Source organism: Mus caroli, chromosome X, assembly GCF_900094665.2.
Source record: "Mus caroli chromosome X, CAROLI_EIJ_v1.1, whole genome shotgun sequence".
Taxonomy (NCBI): domain Eukaryota; kingdom Metazoa; phylum Chordata; class Mammalia; order Rodentia; family Muridae; genus Mus; species Mus caroli.
In genome coordinates this window covers 3,088,351-3,105,501 of record NC_034589.1, presented here as the reverse complement: position 1 = coordinate 3,105,501, position 17,151 = coordinate 3,088,351, and the positions used below count along the sequence as shown (strand labels likewise).

Genomic DNA, 17,151 nt, shown 5'->3' with positions numbered 1-17,151 from the left:
ACTCTACTGAGACTCTAGGCAGCCTATTAGTTGTCACTCCTTGAAAAATAAAAAAGTGAATGGCACATTTGTGACATATAATGGCACAGAATATACACTACTCTTTCAAAAGGGATGAATGTGGACATAGGAAAATTTGANCAAAGCAATGCTGAAATCCAGCAGGGCAAATGCCAAACTCTGTACCTCCATGTTCTATATCAAAGACCTTACATGGCTCTACCATTTGAGCTTTTCTGCCTTTAGCACACTTTCTATCTCTTGGGCTGGTCCCATCCTCTGTATTCAGTGCACAGTACTGGCATCTTCAACACCTTGGGGTCTCCAAGTCAAATGAGGCTTCATTGTCAGAGCTGCATGGAAAAGCTTCTTAGGGCCTCTTGTCTCACAGGCCCTTTAAAAATGAACCACTCTGCCACACACTGCCCAGCCCCAGAGGCTCTCTGAAACTGTGAAGGAACATTCCATGACCCCTTTACTCACACAGCTGTAGGTGACTTTATATGACTGTCTGTGACTTTGCAGACTGTGGCTTTAAAGCCATCATGACAACAGTGCCAAGTTCAGCGGTAGGCCTAGCATAACCTTGGCTCCCATGAGCCAATTTAACACCTTTATCTGTTGTTGCTTTATAGCATCACTGATGTCCTTAGGCACTTTTCTTTCACAATGCAGAAGCGCTGGGTGTGGTCTTGCCTCAGGGTACCACACTCTTACATCTGTGTATCTCAGGTGTTTTCAGGACATAGATTTCTCCAACAATGACAGCTTCAAGCACAAGTTTTAACAGTAACACTAACCTTGCCAGTCTCCCCAGCTTGTGCATTTTGTATTTCAGTACTGCTCCTCCCCAACCTGCCTATACGTAAAAAGGGCCCTTTCTGAAATGGGGTTTCTGCTGTACCTCTGAAATGGTAAACACCTTAAAGCTGAGTTATCCTTAGCCTGGGGTTTACCGCAGTATTTATCAACTCTTGCGTCCCCAAAATACAACATTAAAAGGTACACTAAACTCTGAAGGTAGCTATGCTACAAAATAGTTTAAAATTAACAATTGTACAATATTCATTTATGCTTGAAATTCCAGTTCTAAACCAACCTTGTGGGGTTCTTGCCATCCAGCAGGGCTGCAAGTGTCAGTTTGATACCTGGTTTGAGGGTCTGAGAGAACCCTAAGCCAATCAGGCTGGAGTTGTTCACTTTGGCTGAAAGGCTGGCATCAAGGTCGACCTGATACTTGGCTGCTATTTCAAAGCCAGTGTTACTTTTTGCTGCAGTCCAGGCGAGATTTACAGCAGTCTCCAACTTCTGGCAAATGGAGTCACCAAACTCCGTTTTGTCGTTCACATTACTATAAAACAGGAATTCGTCTGTCTTGTATCCAACTGTGGAGTTGCTTTGGGCCACTCGGGACTTTGAGGTCTCAAAATTCATCTGGGAGCCAGCCAGCCAGCCAGCCAACCCTCATAGGCAAGCAACAGAGCGCCCCGGGATTGAGGGCCCAGCAATGTCAAAGTCCATGCCACAGCCCAGGTTGATGTGCGCCCTCTTGATTTGAGCATTTTTCTTGGTTTAAGCATCCCCTGCCCTCAGTGTTAGGTGAGAAAGATGAATTGAAGGTCAGTTCTGTCCACGAGTAAGCTGGTCTTCCACAGTGATCTCAGTGCCCAGGGTCCTGTCTGTGTTCCAATTCTCTGTAAATGCTAGCCCATGCTTGGTCCCTCTGTACATGCTAGCCATGCTTGGTCCATCTGACCTTGGTTTCCAGACTGCGTTCACTCTGGTGTCTCCGAGTTGGCAGAGCCTGAGCTGGTATATTCCAATCCATTCTCGGACTTTGTTTTTAAATCAAGTTTTGTTAAGCCAAAACCTTAGCCCTTGGTGAAGACACCTCTGGCAGACTTGACAATATCAGTGTATGTGGGCTGTACAGCCTTGTACACGGAGGAGGTGACTGGGAGCAGTGGCAGCTATGGTGGGGTTGCAGTGAGGAGAGGTTTGGAGACTTTTAATGACTGCTTCATTCCCTTAGGGGTTATAGAACTATTCGGGTGTTATGCCTGATCTTGATTTAGCTTTGGTAAGTGGTTTCTGCATAGAACTTCCATCCATTTTATTTAGATTCTCCATCTTTGTATAGTACAATCTTTGGAAGTAAGACCTAATAATTCTATGAACTTCCTCAGTGTCTTTTATGTCTCTGTTTTCATTTGTGATTTTGTTTATTTGAATACTCACTCGCTGTCTCTTGATTAGTTCGGCTAAGGGTTTGTCTATCTTGTTGAGTTTCTCAAAGAAGCAGCTCCTAGTTTTGTTGATTCTTTGTATTATTCTCTTTGTTTCTAATTGACTGATTTCAGTTGTGAGTTTGATTATTTCATATTGATGTTGAGAGATATTAATAACCAATGATTGTTTATTTCTATGTTTTGATGTTTGGAGAGACAGAGACAGAGACAGAGAGGCAGAGACGGGGAGAGAGAGAGAGAGAGAGAGAGAGAGAGAGAGAGAGAGAGAGAGAGAGAGAAAGAGAGAGAGAGAGTTTGTGTGCTCTTTTGGTTTTGCTGTGAAATTGTTAATTTCTTGTGAGTTTTTTTTTGGGGGGGTATAGTTACCTTCCCTGTATGGGAATTTTCCTTTTAGTATCCTCTGTAGGGCTGGATTAGTGCCAAGATATTGTTTAAATTTGGGTTTGTCTTGGACTATCTTGGTTTCCCCATCTATGTTCATTGCAAGATTTGCTGGTTATATTAGTCTTGGCTGATATCTGTGGTCTCTTGGGGTCTGGAAGACATTTGTCCAAGATGTTCTGGCTTTTAGAGTCTGTGTTGAGAAATCTGGTGTAATTCTGATAGGTCTGACTTTACATGTTACTTGGCATTTTCCCCTTTCAGCTTTTATTATTCTTTTTTGTTGGTGTTGTTCTGTACTTTTACTGTTTTAATTATTATGTGGCAGGAGGATTTTCTTTTCTGGTCCAATCTTTTGTGTTCTCTAAGTTTCCTGTACATTTATATCCATCTCTTAGACTAGAAAATTTAGGGAAATTTTTTTCTATGATTTTGTTGAAGATATTTTCTAGTCCTTTAATCTGGGGATCTCCTTCAGCTATTCCTATTATTATTCTTAGGTTTGTTTTTTTTTCCTTCCATAGTGTCCCAAATTTCCTGGGTGTTTTGTGTTTAAAACTTTTTAGATTTGGCATTTTCTTTGACTGAGGCATCAATTTCTTCTATGGTATCTTCTATGTCTGAGATTTTGTCTTCTATCTCTTGAATTCTGTTGGTGATATCTTTATTTCCTGTTCTCTTTCGTAGGTTTTCCACCTCCAGGATTACCTCCATTTGTGTTTCATGTATTGCTTCTATTTCCATTTTCAGGTGTTAAACAGTTTTATTCATTTCCTTCACCTGTTTGATTGTATTTTCCTGTATTTCTTTTAAGGCATTTATTTCCTCTTTAAAGGTCTCTATCAATCAATCATCTTCATGAGATGGGATTTAAAGTCATTGTCCTGCTCTTCATGTGTGTTTGGATATCCAAGGCTTGTTATAGTAGGAGAGCTAGGTTCTGATGGTGCCACATTGCCCTGGGTTTTGTTGATTGTAGTGTTGTGATGGTTGTCTCTGGTTTTGGCTGCCCTGATAGTCTCTGGTGGTATCAGGCCTCTGGACATCAGGTAGAGCTGGTGTCCCTAATGGCAGAAGGTCTCTGGTTGTCTTGGGTCAGGCTTTCAGAGGAGCAGGCAGAGCTGGTTATCCTGGTTGTCTCAGTTGCCTTGGGTGTCCTGGGTGTCCTGGGTGTCCTGGTGGTCCTGGGTGGGCAGCAGGCCTCCAGGCAAGCAGGCTGAGCTGTGACCTGGGGAGTAGAGTGCAGATCCAGGATTACAGGAAGAAGTGTGATTTGGAGATGTGGGGCAGAGGGGATAGAGCAGGCCTCTCAGCTGCTGGGCTTGTTAGGGTCCCAGCAGCAAGGGGGTTGCAGTGTGGATATCTCATCTGGTTATCCTGAGTGGCAGCAGGCCTCCTGGGAGGCAGGCTGAGCTCTGGCCCAGGAGTGAAGTGCAGATCTGGGATTCCCCCTCTCATTCTCACTCCTGCTGATCATCCTATACTTACAAAACATTGTGACTTCAATTTTCATATTCTTTTTTAGTTGGTCAATGCATAAGTTTAATTAGGTCTCTACAGATACTTAGTGTCCAGTGAGGTCTCTTGAGGCCCAACCCCTAGCAACTGTTAACTGTCTACATATCCCCAGAGTTCACACTCTGAGGCCTTATAAATGTTTAAGTCCTTCATGGCACGATAGTAAAGGTTTAATCACATTCAGAAAATCACAACTTGTTAGAGTTCTCAAGAGTTCTGACTCTGGCCAGGCTTAGAGCCTTTTGTCCATGTGACTGCCCCTTTTCCTCCACCACTTCTATCTTTTCTTCTCCCTCATCCATGATGTTTCTCACCCATAAGAGGGGCAAAATGCTGTCCCAGTCAGGAGTGAGCCTTCAACAGTCTCTTATTCCTGATACTTTGACCACTTAAGAAAAAAAAAGAAAGTTTCTCCTACCAGGCCAAAAGACAAATTGTGCCCTGTAGGGATAAGCATAAATACTTATATTGACAAATTGCCTGGACATCATTTTATATTTCAGCAATGGACTTCCCCTTTATAGACAAATTTCTATTATTTTTTTAAATTATTTACTTATTTAATGTATAGGTATATGTCTTAGTTAGGTTTCACTTCTGTGAACAGACACCATGACCAAGGCAAGCTTTATAAAGGACAACATTTAATTGGGGCTGCCTTACAGGTTCAGAGGTTCAGTTCATTATCATCAAGGTGGGAACATTGCAGCATCCAGGCAGACCTGATGCAGGCAGAGATGAGAGTTCTACATCTTCATCTGAAGGCTGCTATTGGAAGATTCACTTCCAGGTAGGTAGGATGAGGGTCTCAAAGGCAACACCCACAGTGACACACCTTCAACAAGGTCACACTTCCTAATAGTGCCACTCCCTAGCCCAAGCATACACAAACCACTACATTCTACTCCCTCGCCCCCATAGGCTTGTTCAAACATATGGGCTTATGGGTGCCATACCAAAGCATAGCATAATGCAAACTACATTTAGTACAACTTCAAAAGTCCCCACAGTCTATAGCAGTCTCAACAACTTTAAAAGTCTAAACTTCAAAGTCTCTTCTGAGAGCCATCCAATCAATTAACTGTAATCCCCAAGGCTAGAAAGGAAACTAGCTGTGCAAAATCCAAACTTCTCCATACCTGATGTCAATGCAGTCTTCAGATCCCCACTCCTTTTTCATCTTTGCTGACTGCAACAAACTTCTTTCTCCTAGGCTAGTTCCACTCCCTGCTAGCAGCTGTCTTCTGCAGGTATCCCTCAGCTCTGGCATCTTGAACATCTTGGGGTCTCCAAGGTAACTTCAATGTTACATCTTCCTGTTACAATGTCTGAGATCCACACCCGATCCTCTGCACTCCTCCTAAGGGCTGGCATCACTTTTCCAGCTCTGCCCTCTGTAGCACTCTAAGCTCAGGTTGATCCACTCCTCCTCTGACCAGTGCTGTTCTTGGTGATCATCTCATGGTACTGGCATCTCCAATACGCTGTTGTAGTCCTCTGCAACTAGGCTTCACCAATAGCCTCTCATGTGCTCTCTTCATGGTGCCAAGCCTCAAATCCTTTACCCCCTTCAGTCCTGGGCCATCAACTACAGCTGAGGCTGCACCTTCACCAATGGCCTTCCTTGGCCTCTCACAGTGACAAGCCTCAGCTCTTTCTTCTTCATGACACCTTCATGCCTTCAAAACCAGTACCACCTGGGTGACTCTTACGCATTACTAAGTACAGCTGCAACAGAAGGTACAACCTTGGATATCTCTGGGACACAGATTCTCTGTGCTCTCAGAAAACACTTCCCAGAAGATTTCACCTCAGTGATGCTGGTCTCTTCTTAATCACCCCTAATTTCTTAGCTCCATCGAACCAGCATCAATTATCCCAGGACCCCTTCTATTTTTCACTCTAAAGCCAGACCCACAAGACCAAAGCTGCCAAATTCTGCTGCTTACAGGAGCTGAACATGGCCCCCTTGTTCTATTACATTATCACTAGCTCTCTGTTTTCTACCTGCTTCACTGCCTAAGATTGGCTGTCCTGAATCTTGCTCTATAGATTGACCTTGAAATTGGAGATCTGCATTCCTGTCTCCTGGGATTAAAAGTGTGTAACACCATGCCTGGATTATATTTAGCTGCGTAGAATCTGGCCTCTGATTTTACTCCCTTAATCTCTTATCTCCTAGAACACAGGATTCAACTCCATTTCACTTCCTGGAACCCCTTTAATACTCAAGCCATATATTTTATGTTTTTACTTTCTAAGCTTGCTATGCTTGTTTAAAATGCTCTTCATGAGACTTAACCAGAGGCAAAGTCTATGATGTGTGTTTCTGAGACTTCCTTTTTCAGTGCAATTAATCTGAGTCTCTTCACTTTAGCCTCAGGCAGACTTTTCAGACAAGGGCAAAAAGTAGCCGCATTCTTAACCAAAATACCACAATAACAGTCTCTAGGCCACATCCTGAAGTTCATCTCCACTGAAACCTCTTGGTCCAGGTACAAACAATTCAAATCACTCTCAGTAACAGAGTCCTCCATATTCCCATTAAGCCCCTTTAAAGTGTTCCACTGCTTTCCAAATCCAAAGTCCCAAAATCAACATTCTTCCAAACAAAAGCATGGTCAGGCATATCACAGCAGTACCCCACATCTGTCTTTCTTCTTTTTTTTTTAAGATTTTTATTTATTTCTTTTTTATATATGATGAGTATGCTGTAGCTGTCTTCAGACCCAAGAAGAGGGTATCAGACCCCATTACAGATGGTTGTAATTCACCATGTGGTTGTTGGCATTTGAACTCAGCACCTGTGCAAAAGCAGATGGTGCTCTTAATAGCTGAGCCATCTCTCTAACCTCTTTTTTAAAAAGATTTTTATTTAAGGAACTTTTTTCTTAGTTTGGGTTTTACTGCTGTGAAGAGACACCATGACCAAGGCAAGTCTTATAAAGGACAACATTTAATTGGTGCTGGCTTTCAGGTTCAAAATTTCACTCCATTATCATCAAGGTGGGAGCATGGCAACAGCCATTTAGGCATGGTACCGGAGGACTGAGAGTTTTATGTCTTCATCTGAAGGCTTCTAGTGGAAGACTGACTTCCAGGCAGCTAGGACTAGGGTATTAAAGCCCACGCCCAGGCTGGACAGGTGGCTCAGCACAGTTCAGAGGACTGGCTGCTTTTTCTTCCAGAGGTCCTGAGTTCAATTTCCAGCAAACACATGGTGGCTCATAACCATCTGTAATGAGATCTGATGCCCTCTTCTGGTGTCTGAAGACAGCAGCAGTGTACTCATATAAATTAAATAAATAAATCTTTTTTAAAAGGGTCATACCCACAATGACACACCTACTCCAACAAGGCCACACCTTCTAACATTTCCACTCTTTGGACTGAGCATACACAAACCACCACAGTATGAGTGTGTGTCTATACTACATATGTGCAGGAACTGATCGAGTCTAGAAGAAAGTTTTAATGCCCCAAAACCAAAGCTGTGATTGTGAACAGTCATGTGGGTTCCTCACAAGGAGCATGCGGTCTTTGCAGCTTAAGACATCTCTTCAGACACAAATTTTTCATTTTAGTGTGCACAATACAGTAACATGTTTTCCTGAAATATAGAAAAGTGCGCACAGTAATTATTCATCAAAACCTTTCATTGAATATTTGCTATCAGCATCAGTAAAATACTAGATGGATTCCCAATCAGAATGTATTCATCTGCTGCCCTGTCTTGTGGGCCTTCTTATCAAAACTGGGATTCGACATATTCACTAATATCTAGTGAAAAGAGCTCAGGGGTGCTGCTAAATCTATAATGTACAGAAGAACACTCACAAAAAAAACAAAACCCAGCCGACTCTGGCCAGGATTCAAAGCTTTATAAGTACCACATTACAATACGAGGCATACAGACATACTCTTTGAAAAATAAAAACATGGAAGAACAGTGTGATGGCAGCAGATGTAGCAGAACAGAGATCATTTCAATTTCACATCAACTTCATTTTTCACCAAATCCTCTCTCTTATCTTTTTGTTGTAGGCTGAAACACTCCATGGTACTCTTGTGTAGTCTCCCTCAGAGAATTTGATATTATCACACTATGGGTTTGTTCCTAGTGCATTCAATCTCCTCAAACTAGGCCATATTAATAATATGGAATTAGAGTCTCCTCTCTAAGAAGTGTTTCTGGGGACATGGCTGATCCATACTCTCTGATGAGAGTGAATGTGAAAGCATTCAGGCTGACACACAAAGGCTCTGAAAGGGAGGTGAATGAAGAGCTCAATTTTCCAACATCCAAGCCTGTGGTGGCTTGAAGGAGAAGCCATTCATAGGTTCAGTTAGTTGACCCTCAAGTGGTGTTGCTGTCTAGGTAGGTTTAAGAGGTATGGCCTTGCTACAAGAGATATGTCTCCATAGGTGACCTTAAGGTTTCAAAAACTCTCCCAATTCCCATTCACACACACACCCATTATTCCCCTCCTCCTCCCTTCCTCTCCTAGCTTGGTGCTTAGCGTTTAAGGTGTATGACCTTAGTTTCTACTGCAGTTCCCGTAGTTGCTGCTAGTTTCTGTGCTTCTCTGCCACAGCACACGCATCTCTCTGGAACCATAAGACAAACAAACCTTCAAAGAGTTGGCTTCATCCTGGTGATTTGTCACAGCAATAACAAAGTAACTAACTCAGAATGGCTGAAACAAGTCTGCTCACTTGGAATCAACCCTTCTTGTCCCAGGAGTAACAGAGTCTTCAGTATCAGGGGCCTAAATTTAGAGATGAGGTAGCCTGAACCTCTTGCAGAAGTGATGTATTAAAAGGCTGAGCGACAATGGTCGCTACAAGAGCACTCCAGGCCAGCCAGTCCAACAAGCCCACTACCTTTGAAGGATGAAACCCATGCCCAAGATCATTGCCTGTGCCTGGTGGCTGGGACTCTGAGTGCCACAAAGTGGGACTCTACTGAGTCTACTTCCACAAAGTAGAAGAAAAAAAATTAGATGCTATTGTTCCTCTAAGGATGAATAACTGATATATATTCATGCTGCTCTACCTCGGATATTCTGTTTTCCCTCTGGTTTTTGAGTAAATCAAGTTGGATCACTCCACTCTTCTCTCTCCTCCTCTTCTCATTTCCTCTGTCCAGCCTCCCCTCCCAGATTCTCCAGTCTGATCACCTTTCTAAACAGTTTGCTAATTTATCTTGGAAGCAGAGGCAGCTATGGGAGCCACAGCTGGCAGAGAGCATAGAAGATTTGGGGCAGAGGGGCTCTCAGCCGGGCTGTTGTGGGTGATCCTTGGATTCTCTATCCTCCAGGAAAAGTTTCACTGTTCCAGAAGATGGTGATAATTCTGCCGACTGAGATGCATGTGTGGTGGTGTCTCTGGAGGCTAAAGCACAGGGTCCAAGTGGTTCCAAATAGCTGGGTGCAGTTTGTCTCAGGGGCACCTCTGGAGGGTCTGTCTGGTTCTATTCAGCCTCTAGAGGGCAGACATGAGTCCCCGACCTTGTTCTCTGCATTGTCCTAGCCTTTCTGTGCTGTTTGTGAGGCGACTGCAGATAAGAACGTGTCCAGCAGGGGGCAGGATGTACATGGATGTTCTCCAGAAACAGTCCAGGCTGGGAAGGAGAGCTAGACTCCAGGTTCTCAAAATACTGTTTTCCTGTGCATTCCTAAGTACTCTTTGCCTTGGAAAACAAACAAATATTAAAGGGTTTTTGGGTTTTTTTTTAGTAATTAAGTAAATTTTATTTAGCGGGAGCTGTTTGGGGGGGATGGGTCTTGCTCTGCTATTCAGGCTGGCCTGAAGCTTCTGGGCTCCGAAGATGCTACTGTCTCAGACTCTAAAGCACGGGACTGCATACAGAAGCGTGCAACAGTGCCAGGCTTCCAACCAGGTTTCACATAGTGCTTTTAGGCAGAAAAACAATTTCCTGAAACCTTTCATTTCCTTCTTTTGTAATATTAACTGTAGAGATAATGCCATGTCAGGCACATTACACAGCTGCCTTTTTTGAAACATTTTATTTTTTAATTTGTGTATGTACATCTGCCGATATGAAGGTGTCTGCAAGTGCGTACATGTGCCCAAAGAGGTCAGGGGGTGTGACCCACCCTGAGATTGAGTTACAGTCAGTCATTAGCCATCTGATGTGGCTCCTGGAAGCTGAACTCTGGTCCTCTGGAAGGGTAGCAGGATGCCCTTAGCCATCTCCCCATCCACACACAGCTTCTTAAACTGTGACTTGATGCCTCATAGAGAATCTTACAACTGAATGTGAACATCCTCACAACATCAAGGGATGAGACAGGGGAGAGACAGGTGGCTTGGTGGGAAAGGACTTGCCATACAATACCTAGTTTGAATCCTCACAACCCATGTAAAAGCTGGATACATAGTGAGAGGATCTGAAATCCCAGTGCTTCTATTGGAAGATGGCATGCAGACAGCAGAATGCCCAGAACCTCCAGGACAAAGGAACCTGATTGATATACAGTGGACGAACAATAAAGGGAGGCTGTCTAAAGCAAAGTGGTGTGGAAAGACTGTCATCTGGGGTTGTCCACTCACCCAATACACACACAGGAACATGCATGCTTCCCCATTTTTCCCACCTGCCCCCTACCCCATCCCCTTCAACATGTCAGGGAATCTAAGCAGGGACACTCTGATCAGGATTTTTGGAGACATTTATGGAAGAAGGGAACTGAAGCAGGGAATCAGAGAAGTCCCTCCCAAGTCCTCCATTTCTGCATCATCTTTGCATCCTCGCATAATGCAGAGACAGGGATCTCTGCTGTCTCTTCCTTTCCCACAGTCCCCCAGTTCAGTTCATCAGAGATATGTCCTTGTGAACCCAGCTGAGTCATGTACATTGTGACAGCTCCATCTATGAGTGAGCTGTGTGAGATGTGTCTTCCCTGTGATAGCCTCACTGTCCTCCCTAATTTGTCCCTGCCTTTATCCCTACATTCTGTACCAGGTACCTGGGTAAGTATCAGAATCAATTAGAAATGTATTCAAAGTCAAGTAGGGTAGCCTTCTCTTGTAACCCCAGTACTCTGGAGGTTGGGAAACAAATACCAGTGCAATCTAGGCTATAAAGAGAGTTCCAAACTAGACTGGGCTGCACAGTTGGAACCTGGGTCAATGAACAAATGAGCATGCAAATGAGAAAATTGTTCACAGTGACCCAGGAGCAGCTATGCTCCTAACAACTTGGATGTTCATAAGGGAAGATAGCAAGTGTTTTGCCAGCCTGGGTGACTTAGTAAGATTCCATTTGAAAACAACATTAACAACACAAGCTCGTATGTGACTCCTAGCATTTTTTCAAGACAAGGTCTCACTATATAGCTCTGGATATTATCCTGGAACACCCCATGTAGATCAGGATGACCTTAAACACCCATAGGTCTGCCCACTTCTACCTTCCACATGCTGGGATTAAAGGTATGTGCCATTATGTCTGGTTGTAACTATTCATTTTGACAATCTACCTAATTATTTTTGAAAAGTCTAGGACATTAGTAAAGGTTACACTTTGGGTCACAGTGTAAAGGCATTTCCAAAGCTGATGATGTCATAAGATTTGTGATCTAATCTCTGATTGGGTCTCTTGAGGAATCCATAGATAAAGTCATATAGTATTGGGTATGATTATGCGGGAGGCAGACATTTTTTTGAGCAATTTGATCTTTAGAGCCATGTACTTGAGCTTGTTTCTTGCCTTGGACTCTTCCTTCCTGAAGTCCTTGTTTGGATGCCCTCACCCACTAAAAAGTGAGGAACAGCCTCGCCTATGTGCTTCTGCCCCATGATGTTCTGCACAAAGCATCCATCAACTGAGCCCGCTAAAACTGTGAGCCCAGAGTCAACTTTCTTCCCTGATTTCTCTCAGGCAGTTTTCAGTGATGAAGTGCTGACTACACGTTCAGTGCAGCTCAGTGCTGGAGCACTTGTCTGCAATGCAGAAGATCCTGGACTCCATCCCTAGAACCAGACAGGACTACATACTTCAAAAATGGCAAGATAAGAAGGTTAAAGTAACTTTTGATCTTCATAGAAAGGTATGTCTGTCCACACTCACCCCCAGGCTCTCATGAAAAGAGAATGGTATGCGTAATAAAGCAAAGTCAGTATCCTACAGCACAGAATTTGAACCTGTCACCTGTGAGGGACAAGAGAGGAGCCAGGTGTTGATCAGATAGTAGGAGAGGGATATGCTCTGACACCTTTTTTGTGGAACATGGCAGGTGACAAATGTTAACTTGTGTATATATGTGTAATTACAGAGAAAAATGTGTTAAAACAAACAAGTAGGATTCTTCTCGGTACTTATATCTGGGAAAGAAAAGGGCAGTGCACTTCCATGCAGAGAATGATACAGAACAGGTAATTCCTAAGACAGGTGCAGGGAAGGCATTAGGTATGTACCTTTCTCAGTGAAACATTGATACTCATTTTAGTTACATTTTTGTGTGTGTGTGTGTGTGTGTGTGTGTGTTGACCCAAACCACTTCTGGTTATACCATCGGGTGTATTCTGATGCCCCCATCGTCTGACATAGATCTGCCACTTCACCAGTCACTAGAAAGTGAAGCCAATGATCATTCACTTGCATTATGTGGATCAAAGAAGTAAACCTCAGAGTATGTAGAAGAGGTGTCCAGTGTCACATGTCTTTCATAAGAAGGTCAAGTCACAGGGTAATTAATTGTAAAGTCCTATTCTACCTCTCAGCTGTTATTGGGTTAGTTCTTCACCTCAACAGGCCTGGACTTGTGCAGGGTCTATGTCACATATCTAGGCTGCAGCATGCAACAGAAGAAGAGGGAAGCCCGAGATGTATTTTTCCATGCTCCATGCTTTCCTCTCACCTGATGCCTTCCCAATGCCCTTCCCAAAGACATCTGCTTCTGATGAGGGTGTGGGTGTTTCTGAACACGTCCTGAGCTCATGCACCTGGCTCTCACCTGGAGGAATTTCCTTCGCATCTTGTCTTCTTCAGCATCTTTTTAACACTGAAGCACTTGTTGAGGGGATCAGAAGCCCTTCTGTGTCATATTAAAAAGAACATTACTGTATTGTTTTCTAATAAAATATATTTTATTATGACATTTTATAGAAATATTTAATATATTTTGATCATACGTATATACATTACAATTAATTGATCATGTATAGATCCCAATTACCATTTTTTTTTCTTTTTCTTTCTTTAGTTTTATATGTTTGTTTTTCCGAGATAGGGTCTCTACCTAACAGCCCTGACTGTCCTGGTACTCACTCTGTAGACCAGGCTGCCCTTGAATTCATAGAGTCCCACCTGTCTCTGCCTCCCAAGTGCTAGGATGTGCACTTAAAGACATGCACCAGCACACCTGGTTCAAATTACCCTCTCTTGATTCCCACTAAGGCCGACGCCCTTTCTCATCACTAGTCCATCATCTATTACATGTTGGTTTGTATTGGAGGATGCCCTTTCTCATCACTAGTCCATCATCTATTACATGTTGGTTTGTATTGGAGGGACCCAGTGAGTTCAAATGGGGTTGCTTGCAGTAGTCTCGAGCTGCATTGGCTTTATCTGCTGGAAACTTTCACTGTCTTCATATCCTCTTGGAGAGGCAGAGTCCAGAGAGCCCATCACCATGACAGGATGTTGAAAAAATTCTCTATGTGCAGGTTGAAAGGCAAACATTTCCAGATAAGGCTCTCGAATTTTCTTCATGTCTCATCACAGCTGAAAAGGGTTTTCATTACATTATTTGCACATAAATGAAAAGGAACCCAGCAACTTAAAGGAAAAGGAATGTCCTAAGTAAACCTAGTTTCCAGGGCTACCATGTTTGCCTTTATATTCTTAATACACTGTCATTTGCGCAAGCAGGAGAGATGTAATTAAGAGTGCAGAACAAAGATTAGGTGAAGAAAAGCGCTGGAGGAGCCCACAGGCTCTGGGAGAGGCTGGAATATGAAATACGTGGCTGCACACAGAAGTTGGTGGTGCACTGCCTGCACATTAAGTAAATCGTGAACAGAATGAAGGAGACAACACTGCATACACCATGATGGCGTGTGCATGTGAATGCACTGTGGTGGTGTGTGCAGGTGAACACATCATGGTGGCATGTGCAGATGAACACAATGTGCTGGTGTGTGCAGATAAATGCAGCAGGGGATGGGGAAGAAAGGCAACAGTGATGTAGATATCAAAGAACCTTGTGCCAGAGGTGGTATCACACAAGATGCTGGTGAGAGCACTTCAGGTGGTATTGGGCAAAGTGTCACAGTGAGGTACCAAGTCTGCTTGCAACAAGAGGAGTTGCTGGTCACTAATCCTGAGCTATCATTCATTCATTCATTCATTCATTCATTCAGCTTCCCCAGTCATGCCTGAGAAAGGCAGAGGATTATGTCAGATTCCCCATAGCTGGAGTTACAGGGGTTAGTGAGCACCCCACTCTGGGTGCTGGGAACTGAACTCTGGTTCTCTGAGGGAAAAAAAAAACAGCTTCAGCCATTAAAGTACTGAGACATCTCTCCAAACCCCTCTTTTTTTCTGCTGTTTCTTATTTGGCTTTTGTTTCTGAGACTGTGTCTCTTTTTATATTGTGGAAAGGTCTAGGTGCCATGATCATACAGAGACCTAAGATTATACATATGCCTCAATACACAGAGATGTAAAGACTGTTAAATGGTGTAATCATAATATTGAGTACTTTCCCCTATGGTCCATTCTTTGCATTCAACCTTCAATTGTACCCTCACTAACTCACAAATTCCTTAATGCTCTAAACCTGGCTGGAATCTGCAACAGCAGAAGCTCCAATTTCATAAACACTCAGATACCTCTAAGGGTTTCTCTGAGCTGGGACTGTGGAGTGGGCAGTTCTCAAGTGTAGCAACATCATGAAGGAGATCACAGAAACAGGGTTCAGCAGAGAAAAAAGCCCTGTCATTTCCAGTCGGGGGAGTGGACCATTCACAGAGCAGAGGCCTTCTGGTCTGTCATTTTTGGGGAATGGGTGTTAAAATGCAAGCAAGCATCCAGGGGCTCTGTAGGAGAATGCCCAGAGCAGACATCACCTGAACTCGGAGACCATTGAAGACAAGGGCACATTTCTATAGTCTGGGCTACTGATTAGAAAGCCGGTGGAGCTGCTGCTTGAGCCAATAATTTATACCATTCATGCGGATCCCCATTACTATTCCTCTAACCATAAAAATATGACAACTGAGAGAACGCATGCCTGGTAGTGTAAACCAGATCAGGACCACATTGCTGGGGAACTTTCAGGCCCCGGGAATGAACCCAAGATGATTGTTTTGATAAAAAGACATAGTATGAAGCTGCCCGCTAAACTGGTATCTCTGTACCTATAGCTTAGTGTAGCTCTGACTGTTCATAAGGGAAGTTTCTCTGTGAAATGGATGGTGGTGGTTGAAACAGAAACACACAACTGACCACAATGCAGAATAAGTGATATCTATCTATCTATCTATCTATCTATCTATCTATCTCTATCTCTATCTATTTATCTATCTATGTATCTATCTACACACACACACACATCAAGTATATATATATATATATACCTGATATATACCTGATATATATATATATATATATATATATATATATATACCTTGTGTGTGTGTGTGTGTGTGTGTGTGTGTGTGTGTGTGTGTGTGTGTGTGTGTGTGTGTATTATAGGCACCTGGGCTCAAGGCTCAGGGCTTACTGCAGAAGCGAGGATAGAAAGCTTATAAGAGGCAGAAAACAGGGAGGACCAGAGAAATACAGTGTCCTACAGACAATACAGGACTGCTTCACTTTTGAACTCATAGCAACAGTTTGTGTGCAAAGACCTGCGCAAGATGATGCCAGTCAGCATTAGAGCACAGGGGAGCAGGTGACTCATTAGCCCCCACAGCTAACTTAAGAGCTTCTGACAGTTTATGGCTCTGCAGGGAGCAAGAGTTGGCCTTTTTCAAGAGTGGGGCCTCAGGTGGCACTTGCGGAGGCAGCTAGCACGAGGCTGGGCAGTGCTGAGCCACGTCTTGCCCTGTACTGCTCAGACTAGTGAACAATACAGTCAGGATGGCTAAAGGCGACCCCAAGAAACCAGAGGGCAAAATGTCTGCTTATGCTTTCTTTGTGCAGACATGCAGGGAAGAACATAAGAAGAAAACCCCAGAAATTCCAGTCAATTTTCCAGAGTTTTCCAAGAAGTGCTCTGAGAGGTGGAAGACCATGTCTAGCAAAGAAAAATCAAAATTTGATGAACTGGCAAACAGATAAAGTACACTATGATCCAGAGATGAAAGATTATGCACCAGCTGAAAGATTATGGACCAGCAAGAAGAAGAAGGACCCGAATGCCCCCAAAAGACCTATCTGGATTTTTCTTATTCTGCTCTGAATTCCACCCCGAAATGAAATCCATTGGAGATGTGGAAAAAAAAGCTGGGTGAGATATGGAAGAACTTCAGTGACAGTGAAAAGCAGCCTACATTACCAAGGCAGCAAAGCTGAAGGAGAAGGATGAGAAGGATGTCGCTGACTGTAAGTCTAAAGGGAAGTTTGAGGGGGCCAAGGGGCCTGCTAAAGTTGCCGGGAAAAAGGTGGAAGAAGAGAAGGAGGAAGAGGAAGAAGAGGAGGAAGAAGAATAAAAGCTCTGTTTCCTTGTGAATACCTTAGAGTAGGAGAGCGCTGTGATTGACACATCTTATTTGAGTCCTGTCTACTGCCCTTGTCAGGTTTAATTACAAAATTTGATCACAATCATATTGTAGTGTCTCAAAGTGTCAGTGGTTTACAAGAAGTGGCCGTGGGTGTCCGGAGCACCCTGAAACTGTATCAAAGTTGTACATAGCTCCAAACATTTATTAAACACTAGCAAGCGTTTGCTGAAAGGACCCTGATATAGCTATCTCTTGTGAGACTAGGCCGGGACCTAGCAAACACAGAAGTGGATGCTCACAGTCAGCT

At 43.4% G+C, this 17,151-nt stretch overlaps 1 pseudogene; it reads right to left on the bottom strand.

Annotated features, from left to right (window-relative positions):
- Positions 1-1,069: 1,069 nt before the first annotated feature.
- LOC110287053 lies at positions 1,070-13,150 on the bottom strand (annotated as a pseudogene).
- Between the last annotated feature and the right edge of the window lie 4,001 nt (positions 13,151-17,151).